The sequence below is a fragment of the Alosa sapidissima genome, chromosome 22, assembly GCF_018492685.1.
Source record: "Alosa sapidissima isolate fAloSap1 chromosome 22, fAloSap1.pri, whole genome shotgun sequence".
Lineage (NCBI taxonomy): Eukaryota > Metazoa > Chordata > Actinopteri > Clupeiformes > Clupeidae > Alosa > Alosa sapidissima.
In genome coordinates, this window is record NC_055978.1 from 20,394,294 (window position 1) to 20,409,293 (window position 15,000).

Consider the following 15,000-nt stretch of genomic DNA (forward strand, 5'->3'; position numbering starts at 1 on the left):
GAAGGAGAGAGTAGGTGAGTAAGAGAGACAGGTGGTGGCAGACTCGGGCCCCTGCGAGGAGACAGTCGTGTGATCCGGTGAGAGGCTCCTCTACAGTTCGCTCCCCTTATTGCTACTGACAGAGACATTACAGCCAATCCAGCCACCATAGGGAGCACTGGCAGGCCGGGCCGCTAGGCAACAAAGTGATTGACATGGAGCTGTGTGTGTGTGTGTGTGTGTGTGTGTGTGTGTGTGTGTGTATCTGTGTTTGTGTGTGTCTGTGATCACTCACTATGGAAAATTGAGTGTTTGGGGGTTGGGAGTCAGAGACAGTGTTACTTGTAGACATCTGAGAAAGATATGTACCATGGTAAAATGTATAATGCTTTTTGTCTTTCTTGCTGTAAACTCTCTTCACAATGGTTCATCACTCCATTTTCCCAATAATCTTATTATGACCGCAAAGAGGCGGCGTCATATAAAGTTTAGTCTGAGTTTGTTTCTTCCGGATTTTATTTTATTTATTTTCTCTTCAGTAATTTTGTGTCAACGATTCCCAGGACACTGAACGTGCGTTTTTGGTCTTAAGGGGCCATGTCAACCCACCCCATAACCACTCATTTGATGTATAGTGCCGCCTAGTTACAAATGAAAATGTGAAAATGAGGTCTTGTAATCGCTAAGGTATCTCTGGCTGACAAGTTCAAAACTGCACGGAATTTGAAGTGTAGGATCATTATGGCACTCTCTGAATGCATGCCAAGTTTCATGGTATTCCATTCATGGTGCCATACAATAAATTAATTTATGTTTACATTTAGTGACTGTACACTACGCATGCACACACACACACACACACACACACACACACTCATGAACACACGCAAACACACCCCACACACACACTCACCAAGCAAACATACACACACAGACCACACACAGACACATAATGTAAAACACACACACATATGCAGGCAAGCAGACACATGCATGCACACATACACACACACACACACACACACACACACACTCACATGCGAAAACACACACAGAGAAGCACACATATCACAAAAGCAAGCACACACATGCACACATCCATTTACATACACAAAAGTTGCAAGAGTAGGGGATTGAGTAGGAGATGGAGACAAATTGACAAGTGTGATTTATTTTTGCGGAGAGAATGTGCAGGACTGATATTTTGTACCCCTTTGCAGTACATCTAGTAGTCATTTTTATCTTCTTCATCATCTATTTATTCTTCTACTTCTTATTTCTCTTTAATTTTTAAAAGTAAGTAAACAAAAATACTTAATGTATGACTTCTGTACTTCTCTTAATAATAAATCTCCCATTCCAGGAGGTAGAAATATAATTAAGGCTCGGTGGCAATGATCAGGTCTGACTAAGAAAAAAAGAACATATGTTGGTACACTAACTATCTAACAATCCGGCCAAGGAGGCATTTGCCCAATTAGGACAAGAACCTTCCTGTCAATCATGATGTCTTTGGCAAGCCAGAGTGTGTGCGTGTGCTTTGGAGGCGGGCCCTTAGGGGATATGCTGAAGCGAGGGGGTGGACATGCTGGACTGTTCCGATTCCAAACGCCTAACCCCTGCCAAAACAACTCACTGTAGTAACAACAGCATAGTGGGTTGACCATTTCTTGGAATGCCACAATAGAATGGCAACCAAGTGGACTTGAACATGTTCAATAAAAAAAAGCAGAATTATAGGATTCCTATAAAATGTACTGGATCATCTTAGCCACAGTGGTGGGAAGGAAACAGATTTTAATGTTACACAACCCCTTAGACATCATGCACAGTGCTGTGGTGTAGAATCAGGCTCATTTGATCAAACATAGTAGTTTCTTTCATGCCTGCCAGGCACTTACATTTATAACAGCATGTTGGCAAGATTTATCATGCGGTTTGTGTGATGTATGACTGTATGTATGATTTTTTTTTTGCTCTCGGACTACAAGGTTTTCTTGCGGAGTAAGAACACGCCCACACACACACATGCTAGCCCACTGGAGTTTCTTGTCCCTCCATCCGCTTTTAATCCATAACACCAACCAGCTTTTAAGCCAAGCTTTCAGAGTTGACCTTGACTTAAATCCATCATGTTGACATTTCCCGTTTGGGGCTTGGCCTTACAAAAGGAAGGAGAAGGGGAGAGAGAGAAAGAGAAGAGAAGAGCACTTTCAGCACAGGTCGCCTTTCACCATGGATCACCGGAGAGACTTTTAATTATCCCGACTCCATTTGCGCCGTATGCGGAAACCAATAAAAAAAGGTGCAAAAACCCAATGAAATCTCCTCACAAGCGGTAATTACCCCTAAGAGCTGTCCTCCGATAGAAACGTACAGTACAGAAGGGGCCTTCCCTACACCTCTCTTCTTCTCTTTCTCTGTTTCATTCTCTCTCTCTCTCTCTCTCTCTCTCTCTCTGTCTCTCTCTCTCTAGCACTTCACATAAGTGACCTCCTTTAAGAGCCTGTGCTGAGTGTGGGTGGGGAGGCAGAGAGAGAGAGAGTGGCAGGGGGGTGGGACTGGAAGTGTGTGTGTGTGTGTGGGGGGGGGGGGGGGGGGGGGGGGGGGGCTTTTGAGGGGCCTTATGGGGGTGAGGGTCTGCCCTATCCTGTACCAATATCTCCAAATATCAACTGATGGAATGGCAATGATACCCTCTCATTCCTGAAACCATTACGTGACCGCCGCTTGGCTGAGCCAAATAGAAACCCTGCCTAATGAGCTCTCGCCCCTGCACAGCACTTGGCACTGGCGGGTAGCGGATCCGCCGCAGTGGCTTTGGCACGGGGCGCCGAGTCGAGTCGGAGAGGGTCATCGCTTGGGGTCACCAACCGGCCCCAACCCCACTGAGCCAGCTCTCGTCTGAGCTGCAGGTTACGGGGAGGAGAAAAGGTAATAAAACCACAGCCTGGAGTTTCCTCACAGCTTCCCTGTAGCACAGGAGTGAGTAGAGAGAGCTTATGAATGATCCATTAGGCCTATTGTAGAAGAGTTCAGCTGAAGGCAGGGGTTCTTTGCAGGAGTTGGCTTTGATATACTTCATATACATTTTATTCCTTCGCCTTATCCATTCCAACACTCATTGGCCCATATTAACCTTTTGAGATATGTGTAAATGGCCAACCAGCTATTTTCCGTCTCTCTCACTGTTGTATATTACATATTTTGGTGTGTCAGTGGTAGGGTTGGGTATCGTTTGGGTTTTAATCCGATACCTGTGTTAAATCAATACTTTTAAAATGTTGCCAGTGCCAAAACGGTGCCTGAACCGGTACTTTGTTTTTACAATAAAATACCCAAACCAATGGTCGAATGCATGAATTGCTTTTTTGATTGATAAGACAAATTTGAACATGAAATTGAATCATATATTTAGTTTAGGGTTGAATCCACTTCACATAGAGCTCCTTCAATCTCACATACAGTTCTTTAAGACTCTCCTCTAGCTCTCACCCTAAAGGGATCAGAACCTCTGTCTCTCACCATCCATATGGACATAGGCGCTCTTGGCTTTCCCAGTTAGGAGAGGTACAAGGTAAAGCGTCAGGTCTGCTTTTGGCCACCGGCAAGCTGTTGCAACATGCTCAAAGGTTATCAGATAGTGTGTTGTGTTTTTATGAAAAGTTCTTCTTAAGTTTGTGAAAACATTCTAAGGTTAGTGGGGTGAAACAGCAGGAGTAATTTTAGCTAAACATAAATAGGCTTGGCTCCAAAAGTATTCCTCCACTAGCATAAAATAACTGGTCATCCAAAGCATTTGGTCAGTGGGGTCAGAGGTCAGTAGAAGCAAAAAAGAATGAAGACTTAGGTACATATGTATCACCTAATTTGGCAAAGAAGACACAGGAGATGTTTTCTATTCTGGGTTCACAAAAACAAGTGACGACATGAGAAGGAAGGGTATATGACACATGTACAAAATGTCAGAATCAGCTTGCTTCGTGAACCAATGCTCTTGAATGAATTAAAGCTAACACATCTTTGAATCAGTTAATCAGAATTAGACACCACAAGTGTTCAACATCATCAGTGTCAGTTCATTCTTCCAGTCTGGGCTCCAGCAATTGTGGTTGCCCTGGCCGAGGGGCATGTGGCACAGGATTCATCAAACACCTCCTGTTCATCCTCCAAGCGAACTGGCCCTCTTACGTCTCCACTTTGGGTATACTTCCGGGATCCATCACCTTCCGATGTCCTGCTGCATGCGACTGATTCCTTAGTGCCTCCATCTGCCTTTCTTGCTTGGCCGCTTTCTGTTTCCATCTGGCTTGCTGGTATTATTATGTAACTAATTGTTATTCAACTATGCTTCTGCCTATCGCAATATGAACCACTCCCCATAGGACCCTTACAATAAAGTTTAAACTTAATTAATATATTAGTAGTATATAGCTATCAGTGTGGGGCCCCTTATAATAAAGTTATAACGTGAAAATATCAGTATCATGAAATAGCGTGATCATTTTATGTAATAACGTGATATATATATATATATCTTGTAAAAACATGAAAAAGATATTGTTATAACAAGAAACTTTTCACGTAATTACATAATACTGAGTCTTTTTATTGATTTTAGTGTGGCAGCAATACACTTCCGTACTTTGTGATGTAACAAACTTTGTAGTTTTTTCACAAGCTGTTGCAACAACTAGTAAGTTCGGCAAGCTTAACTTTACATGTCATAACATCAACTAAACTTAAGTCACACATTCATTCTATCATTTGTAATATGAACATAGCCTTTTTCCTACACCTAGGTGAGATAATTGGCTATGCCTGTTATAGCCTAGGCCTACTGAAGTTCCACAGTTAGCGTTTTACATGGGATATGGTAAGTGTAGCTAGTACGTGCTGAATTGGTTGTAATGTAGCCTACATCGCTTCGACATTAGTAAGTTACATACACATAATTCTTTATAACTGCTGTGTTAGTTATTGAATGGCCTGTAAATGAATAACTAGATGTAACGTCAAGGTGTGATTAGGCTTCCCCATTAGAAGCAATGATGTATGTATGTTAAGTTGTTTTCCGCTAAAATGGGGCGTGATGCAGATTAAATGTAACCTATCTTTATGATGATGCGCCTTTTAGAGGGAGAGCAGATTCACAGAAGAGAACTTCTGACGGCAAATTTGAGGAAAAGTTGGTAAACCACCCTTCTTACCTAATTTGAGGGTGCTAATTCTGAATATTTTGTTTACCAAGCTCAATTCTGAGTTCTAAGCTGCAATAAGTACGATTATTTTTGCTTATTTTTCCCTAAATTGGGTTGATTTCGAAAGTAATCACTAAAAGGGAAAAAAGTAATCACTAAAGGGAAAAAAGTGAAGTGTCTTCTTTGCTCCAGTGTAATTTAATAAGTACGTTTCAACCACTCTTTGGGTCTTAATCAGATATGCCTACACCATTATTACATTACATTACATTACATTTGGCTGACACATTTTTAACCAAAGCGATTAACAACATGGTAACAGTTAAGTTTTAAAGCAATTCTCTCAACAATTGTAGGCCAATTTAAAAACGGTAGAGTACAGTAAGAATAAGTGCATCAGTGAGTGCTGTTTTTAAACAGTTGAGTGTCAGTTCAAGATGGCTGGTAAGTGCTAGGATCGGCAAGAATTGTTGTAAGTGGTGCTATGAGAGGAGATGTTCTCTAAAGAGCTGGGTCTTCAGGAGTTTTTTGAAAATGGAGAGGGATGACCCTGCCCTTGTAGGAACTGGCAGTGTGTTCCACCAACGAGGAACAACAAATGAGAACAGTTTGGATTGGCCTGAGCGTATCTGTTGCAATATCTGTGTGCATTCCTACATTAGGTCTATTTCTTTGATAGTCAACATCATTTGCTACCACATAACAAATACCAAATAACAATACAAAAGTTTCTTACAAACTTTCCTGCATACTTCTTTAATGTGCTGCAGTCAGATGGGCAGGGGTGTAGATTTGCGTGGGGACCGAAGGACGTGTCCACACGAATGTCAAATTACGACTGAAATGTCCCCACCAATATTCAGGTTGAAATAGGGGAAAAAGCGCTCACAGCGCAGCGCATTTCTTGTAATGTGCCTATAAGGGTAAGGGTAAGGGTTCTGATTTGAAGTTACCTATAATAACTACCAGTGAGCCGCAGTCTCCTGTGCAGCATGCAGTGCTTCAGCTTTACTTCACTACAAGCATGAAGTGCGTCCAAATTCACCCATTCTTCTCTGTTGAACTCCTCGAGAAAGGCTACTCCTCACACATGTGTCACATGAAAGAGCCTTTTCTCAGCTTTTAAACGTTTTTTTAGCTAGCCACTGTTTGCTGTGATAAACAGTTCGCGAGAAAAATAACTTCAAGAGATTTAATAATTATTCTCTGCGCCCATCTCCACATCCATTCGTCTCGGTGGAATATCTATACACTCTTCACGCAACACATGACAAACCATATATCAGAATAAACAGCAGACCTTACCGAACACAAAGGTGTGTATAGTTCCCGTGTTTCCGTGTATAGTTAGCTGTTCCAGAGTAATCCGGTTTTGAAATAAATTATAGCAAAATTCAACATGGTCTTTCGGCTGCATTTCTTAAAACTGAGCTGTGCTTACATCGCCTAGATATCTGTAAATATTAGAATCAGAGAATATACAGGCAGCTCACGGTTAAGAGTTTGTCAATGTAGCCTTAATGATTTATTTTCACAAAATGCTAAGCATGCATGTATTTAAGGTTCTTAAAACTGAGCTGTGCTTAAATGGGCATGATTTCATAACAGACCAAATAGAAAATAAATGTTAAATATAGCCTACATATCTGTAGCCTACATATTAAAATCAGATTATGTAGGCTACACAGTGTAGTTCGATCAAGTTGGACAGTAGCACATTTTAATCATGGATAGTAGTTGGATATTAGCACATTTTAATCATTTTATATATCTATAGTGACTGGTGAAAGAGTTGGAGTTTTTTTTTTTTTGTTGGGGGGGGGGGGTTAGTGTCCCCACTAAAGCTCAGACCAAACCTACGCCCTTGCAGATGGGTGCCCTAAAGACATAACTAGATCTTGAGCATCTATTACCAGTGTTGAATGAGCAGTTTTTGTAGTGATCACTACTGGACATTCCACATTGCTAGACAGCACTTGAGTGAGGATGACTTATTTCCACTTCACAAATAACCATCGCTATCTGCAATAGCTACAGTACAGGGACATTAATCAGTTCATAGCTGAGGATTTGTCCTAGGTCCACTTCCCTTTCAGCATCATATGCAGTAATGATGCACTGGAGAATGTTTCTTTTTGTTGCACTATAAAGGATATCTTGTCTAAATTTTATTTTTATCTGCAAATAATGCAATCTCCATAGCACTCTTCAGCAACCCTCAAACATGCACACAATTTTTTTGCATGGCTGGGATTTGAATGATAGGAAAGAGCACCAGTGAGATGTTTTAACTAGGCAAGCACAGTCGCCTTTACACCTTATTATGGAGCAGAGGTGGGACCAAGTCACTGTTTGGCAAGTCACAAGTAAGTCCCAAGTCTTAGCAGTCAAGTCCAAGTCAAGTCCCAAGTAAATACAGAGAAGGGCAAGTCGAGTCCAAGTCCAAGTCACATCAAAGCCAAGTCGAGTCCAAGTCCAAGTCCCAATCTTTTTCAAGTCCTGAACAAGTCATCAGGTACTCTTCACTTAATAATGCCATTATTAGACTATCGATCATAATTTTAGCACTTCCATCTAATCCACAGTATTTTTTGTTTATAAATACAGATTAAAATATGTTCAATGTTTCTGTCTTGTAATCTTTTACGACATATGCATGCGCATACCTGTGTAATCTGTAAACGGATAGCTACATAACACTCAGCACAGCTGCAAATATATATATTGTTTTTCCAAATTGCAGAGCCCACTGTAAGGATGAGTAATAATTTGACTGATGGCAGTTCACTGCGCTAGGCCACAGATTTGCCTGCAAACAATTTATTAGGCTGTCTGGCAGTGGCGACTCATAAGGGAAGCCAAGGTCAACACTTTTATATTATTTAAAAGATAATAATGACAGTAATTTTGTTTTAAAGTATTCATTTCTTAAGAAATACTACACATTTGATGCTGTTTATCTCATTTGTAAATGGTGCACTGTCACTTTAAGCCCATTGTGTCACACGTTCTCATAAAGATCATTTTTTTACCAGCTCCGTTCAAATATAGCCTATGGCTAGTCCACAAACTCAAACATTGTTTGTGCCACATGTATAGCACAATATTAACAACGATAAGCATGATATTAAGTTGGCACAAACAGCTTTCATTCCCTTAGAAAGAGAAGCATGTATGACATGATGCTTGCTTGACATTTTCTGTTTGCAATTAAAAGTGAATTATGAGCCTGGTAGCCAGTAGCCACCTAGCTACAGTAGCTGAGTGAAATGTATTTCAATCGGCATATCATGTGCTTCATGTAAATAAATTATTGAATACTTCAAGACTATTAAGACCAGTTCCATTACACAAGGCAAAGACAACTCTTCATAATATTCTTGTCCACTTTCCAAATCACAGTGAGTGCAGCTATGTCATAGTGACCTGGATCTCATAGTTTATAACAGTACAGTAGGCTAGTGAGAACCGGATAATTCACAATCTCCTCTAATCTCGTATTTGTTGCCTTCACGATTTCCTTTTATATGTTTCTTATATTTAAAAGAAGATATCAATCATCATCAACAATGACAAGCCAGCTGGAACCTACTCATTTTCTCTCCCTCTCCTGCGTGCTTGGATGCGTTCTCAATTAAATGCAGTAGGCTAGCATAAGTTCAAGTTGGATCTTAATGGAAAGGACTCGAAAAGTATCAACTTTATGTAACATGCTGTTGGTGCTTTTTGACATTAAACGTTCTCTAACAAGAGTGCAAATCAGTTTGCAGTAAAGCTACTAGTGATTGGCTAAATGTTGGTCCTTCCTCTGTCTCTTGGTGCCCTACACACAGTGCGTAACGCGTGTGGGGGTAGCGGCAGTACTGTACTGTGCTCTGGCCGCTTGTCTCCGCTATTTTTTTTTCTTTTTTTTTTTCGTCTGTGGGGTGACTGGTCCACGATCAGGAAATTTAGTTTTTGATTCGAGACATGTCAAGTCATCACAAGTCAAAGAGGCAAAGTCCGAGTCAAGTCTCAAGTGAATAGTATTCAAGTCCAAGTCGAGTCGCAAGTCATGCCGAATTTTATCAAGTCAAGTCTGAAGTCATTAAAATCATGACTCGAGTCTGACTCGAGTCCAAGTCATGTGACTCGAGTCCACATGTCTGTTATGGAGTGTTACCACCTAAGGATATCACTAACGACAATAACATAACAATGAGTGCAAGGGGAGGGGGTTACGGACTTAATAATTTCGTTGTGTTAGGTGTGTGGACGCTATTGCGAGCATCATAGTGGGGGTTGAGGGCAACTTAGGTCAGCTGGGTCATTGTAAAGCATACTATCTTGACACATCATGTAAAAAAGGCTTTCTATATCCTCTCTCCTTTAAAAGATGTAACAACACATTCATTGATTATTCTGTCATTTGAGTGTACTGAATGTAGAGATTCTTGCAATTGGTGACAGCTTCAGTTTGAGATTTGAGGTTGAACTGTCAGAGTTCATGATATTTTCGATGTGGGGGATTTCAATGTGTGAGGATCAGAGTGAGTACATGTGTGCTTATGCATTTCAATGTGTGTGTGTGTGTGTGTATGTGTGTAAACAAGTGCCAGGGTCCCTGCTTGATCACAATTGGCTTCATTAAAAATCAGCACAACTATCTTTCCTCGTCTTATGCGTGATCAACTTTAATATCCTACAGCCCCCCCCCCCCACCCCCCAACTCCCTCCTGCTGTAGAACAATCAGGAAAAAAAATAGCTCAGCTGCCTTTTCCTGGTTCATCACCGACGCTTTTGCCTCACACGTGGTTTGTTCTCTAGGTGTCAGATTTGCTGCCGCCGTAAATTCTCAACGGAAATTAGCACGGAACAAACATAAACAAGCTTTTAATTACTGTTTGTGTTGCTGTCTGGGCTACACACACACACACACACACACACACACACACACGTCACCCTGTGTATCAGCGACGCAACACTGACTGATCCAGCATCAGTGGGATCATGAAGCACTAGAGCGAGAGCTTCCTGTAGACCTCCCCACTGCAAAAACTCTGAGATCATCTGTGTAACATGGGATGGGTACAAATCACAGGGGGAAAGGGATAGGTGTGTGTGTGTGTGTGTGTGTGTGTGTGTGTGTGTGAGAGAGAGAGAGAGAGAGATAGAAAGAGTGAGAGAGAGAGAGAGTGTGTGTCATATGTCTGTGTGTCATACGGCATTCTTTCTCTTTAATCTAGTCTTCAGGGCCTCAGCTTCAAAATGCACTAATTCAAAGCTGCGCTTGAATCTCACATTTCACACACAACCAACCAAACAAACACACACACACACACACACACACACACACACACACACACACACACACACACACACGCACACGCACACTTAAAACACATGCTGAGTACGAGCATTTGAGGACGATGGCACAGTTAGGTTTTTCTCCTGCAACCCATCTGATTTGGGAACCAGGTCTCCACATCTCTCTGAAAGTCTTAATTATTAGTAGCCACACACACACATACACACACACACAAGGGAGGATAAAACGGGAAAATCAGAGCAAATGAAGCCGTCAGGACTCGTCAGGTGGGCTTGACTATCAGCAGCCGCCACGGAAAAATGAGGAAAGAAAGGACAATTTAAATAAATAAATCTGGTGCCTGGCACAACTCTCTTCCCACTCCCCATTAAATATGAAACACAGATGAATTATACAACGCACCTGCTCATCGGACACGCTATTTGGAGGTAAGAAGGGCCCTTGTCGCACACCTGTTCTCAATCTCCACAGCCGTCTGTGCCTCAGTTGGAGGGTGGAGGAGTAAGAGGAGGAGGAGAGGGAATCTGAGTAGGAATTACGGCGCATGTATTATGGAGCCGCCGTGAATCATTCATACCACGGAACCTTCCGGGCCTCTTGCCGCAGGGCATCGGGGATGAGAGGATCTTGCGGCGATGCCATGCGCTGGACGGGACGGGACAGGGGGGCGTCAGTCATGCATGAAACCCCAGATGTTGTTTGACGCGCGGGCGCGGCGTGCCGTGGCGTTGTCAGGTTAAAGGTAACGCCGACAAGGAGTCGGCATTAAATTGTAATCAGAGCGTAGTGGAGCGCTGGCACAGAGCCGCAACGCTGCTTTGATTTCAATGGAGCTGGACATGCGTGTCAGAAGACTCAAGTGAGACACTGGTTTCCTTCATTGAGAGGCAGGGTTGCCTCTGCTGCTCTCTTAAGCATGCCAGCAATGATCAGCGCCACGAGGACTCCATCTCCATAAGTAGCACTAGGTAGGTTTTTTATTGCCATTATAGACCGAATAAAAGTAAACATCTCTTTCCCCCTATGACAGACCAAAGTGGAGAATTTTCAGTTATGCATCCTTTACAAATGTGAATATTCCATCATAAACTATATGAAAGTATGAATTATCTAGGCCTAGTAATGCTGTAATTCAAAATAATAATCTTTGTAATTCAAAATAATAATCAAAAGAGATGAGGATATGTTCATTTGAAACACTATTATAAAACGTTTACGCTCAGCAAAACTCCTATGGAGATATTTCCCCCTGGTCTTCTTCTTTGCTCCTTAGTTGATCCGGTGGAAGTAAAGACTCTGACAGGCCTACAGTTCTCTGCATAGCCACCCCACAGCATGCTTCACCAGTCCTGGGCTGTGCAGCAGACAGTATGGCTGAAGTGAGCAGACGTAAATCCCATATAAGAAGTTTAAGGGTGAAGAGGAGACATGAAGGGTGCCCATGGAGCACCGCTTAGAAGTCAGCTTGTTTTGATGTCTGGAGGGTGGGGGTGGTGGTGGTGGGGCTGGGGGTGCGGGTGGGGGCACAGCTGGTGCTGTGAGTGTATATAGGAGAAAGATGTATGGTAGAGGCATTCACGGCAAGACAGCCTGCTGTCTGATCTCTTGCTGAGCCACACACAGAAAAAAGTGGATAAATCTCTTCAGTTGCTCTGTTTGTGTGTGTGGGTGTGTGTGTGTGTGTGTGTGTGTGTGTGTGTGTGTGTGTGTGAGAGAGAGAGAGAGAGAGAGAGAGAGAGAGAGTCAATGTGTTGAGTTAGAGTGTGAGTATGATTTTGCTTATGTGCATGTGTGAGAGTATGTCTGGGTTTGTGTGCGTATGTACAGTATATGTATGTATGCATGTGTGAGTGTGCTTAGTTTATGTGTGTCATTGTATGTGTGTGTGTGTGTGTGTGTGTGTGTGTGTGTGTGTGTGTGTGTGTGTGTGTGTGTGTGTGTGTGTGTCTGTGTGTGCGTGTGTGTGCGTGTGTGTGATTGTACAAACACACTTCCTGCCCATATATGCCCTAGCGAGCCTGTTTCATCCCATAAAGACGAGAGGCAGAAGGTGAGTGAATTGGGATGAAGAGGAGGAGAGAGAGAGAGAGAGCCGAAGATGATTTATGAATGTGTTCAACCCACTGGTGTGGCAAACAATGGGGTTTACGCACACAAGACAAGGTGTTTACCATCCAGCCGATCTCATTTCAGACTTTCATCCTCTCTCTCCCCTCTCTCTCTCTCTCTCTCTCTCTCTTTCTCTCTCTCTCTCTCTCTTTCTCTCTCTCTCTCTCTCTCTCTCACACACACACACACACACTCACCTCAACTCACACTCCACATTTTATAAACTGCTCGACAACCACTCCAGTTAGGAAGTTTGCAACGAAAACAAGTGTCAGAATACAACAGCCCCACACACAGAGAGAGAGAGAGACAATTCAAACTGGCACTCCATCATGCACCAATGCCCAGAACGTCTGGGAGTTTGTTCCTCAAACTGACTAGAGAACTAAACTTACCTGCATGGGTCACTCAGTACAATGGACTGGTCAAAGCTGCATCACACCACTGACCTCACCTCAATGTAAGAGCCCACTGGACCGGAGTTTGAACGGTCAGCTCTTGTTTGAAAACTTTACTGCAGACTGTGTACTCTTCCTGGAGGTGTCTGTGGAGCGTATACACTTTTTCTTTTTTAATCAAGCCATCATCATTAGCATCCCTGTAAGGGGTCCTCTCAGAGTGCTTACTAAATACTCTCTCATGTAACTTCATCCCACCCCGCCCCCCTTTTACACCACGTTAAGCAAGGACAAATTGGTCTTGTAATAAACGTGCACGTCTCCCGAGCACTCAGAGCATGGTGTGTGTGTGTGTTTGAGTGAGTGTGTGTGTGTGTGTGTGTGTGTGTGTGTGTGTGTGTGTGTGTGTGTGTGTGTGAGTGTGTGAGTACAAGCCTCCAAACCAAGGCACCCCTTGGTTAAAACATCTTTGCTACACTGATACGTCCTAGCTGACCTTTTTAAAAATGCCTTATGTGTAATGTCCTGCTCCTTGGTGCTCTTTGCTCTGGTTCTTTAGGGATGTTGTAAATTCAGCTGCGCTGTTATTAAATCCTAGTACTTTGTGCGTCACACTTTGCAAGTACTTCGGTGCTTAGTAAGATGCTTTTTATGAAATTGTGGAAGAAGTATTTAGAAGCAGTGTATTTATGCAGTTATATAAATGGCAATAATGTTACCCATTATGAACACTGTAATACAACAACAAAGGATAGCTAATCTTACTAATGCACCATATAAACTTTGGGTGTCCTGATGGAAATTATACCAAAGTGCTGAGAGTGCAGCAACAAAAACAGTTTAAAGAGGAGTTGTTCCATTCAAGCATCACCGTGCACTCCAGGGTGTGAACGTAAAGGGACTATGTCTATGGTCAATGATGTTGAACATGGTATAAACAAATAAACTCAATTAAATCAAATTGACATTCATTATTGTTATTATATAACAATACATTTGCATCCCTGTGTACACATTTCATTCTAGCCCACTGAAGATGTAGCTCAGTCTGATTTCATACTGAAGCAGGCCAGATTCACTTTTGTGACATGCGGTTTGCCCGATGAAGGCGTAAAAGAGTGGGACTTCATGACTGTATCTCTTTGGCTCCCTGTCCGTTTTAGAATACATTTTAAAGTTCTTTTATTCATTTTTAAATCTTTACATGGTCTGGCCCCACTGTACATAGCAGATCTCCTGAAGGTGCAGACATCCTCTAGGGCAGTCGTTTTCAAAGTGGAAAAGGAAGGAAAGGAAAAGGAGGAAAAATAAAAGCAACAAATAAATACATTTGAACATTTTAAAAATATACTTATTACTAGGTTGTTTTACAATGCAATTATAATAATGTGTCGCATATCTGAACATTATATTTTCCATGATAATGACTGGGAATAATAGTAGAGTGATAGCTCTCATATAGCGGAAAGCCCCAAATACAATTTTTACACACTGTATGCTCCATCGCGAAGTGTTTGTGGCTAAAATAATTATTAGGATTAGCTTAATGTATTTTTACATTTGCCGTAGTATTGTCGATGGGTTTAATAACACATCACGGGGGTCCTTGGCCAGAACCTAGTGGTATTTGGGGGGCCTTGTCGTGGAAAAGTTTGGGAACCCCTGCTCTAGGGCTTTTAGGTCTGCTGACCAACTCCAGCTGGTTGTGCCTCGTTCTAGGCTAAAGAGCAGAGGGGACCGGGCTTTTGCAGTGATTGCACCAAAGCTCTGGAACGAGCTGCCCTAACATACTGTATACGCCTGGCTCCCTCCTTGAGTGTTTTTAAATCTAACCCTGGCGTTTAACACAGTCTGATTGTCCTATGTATTTATTTGTTTGTTTGCCTGTAATTATTGTTATCCTCACTTTTTGTTGTCTTTTTTGTTGTCTACCAAGTCGTACTAACTTGCCTGCCCAGCAGTTGCCAAGTCAGCTGTTGTTGTTTTTAAAGTGCTTTATAAATA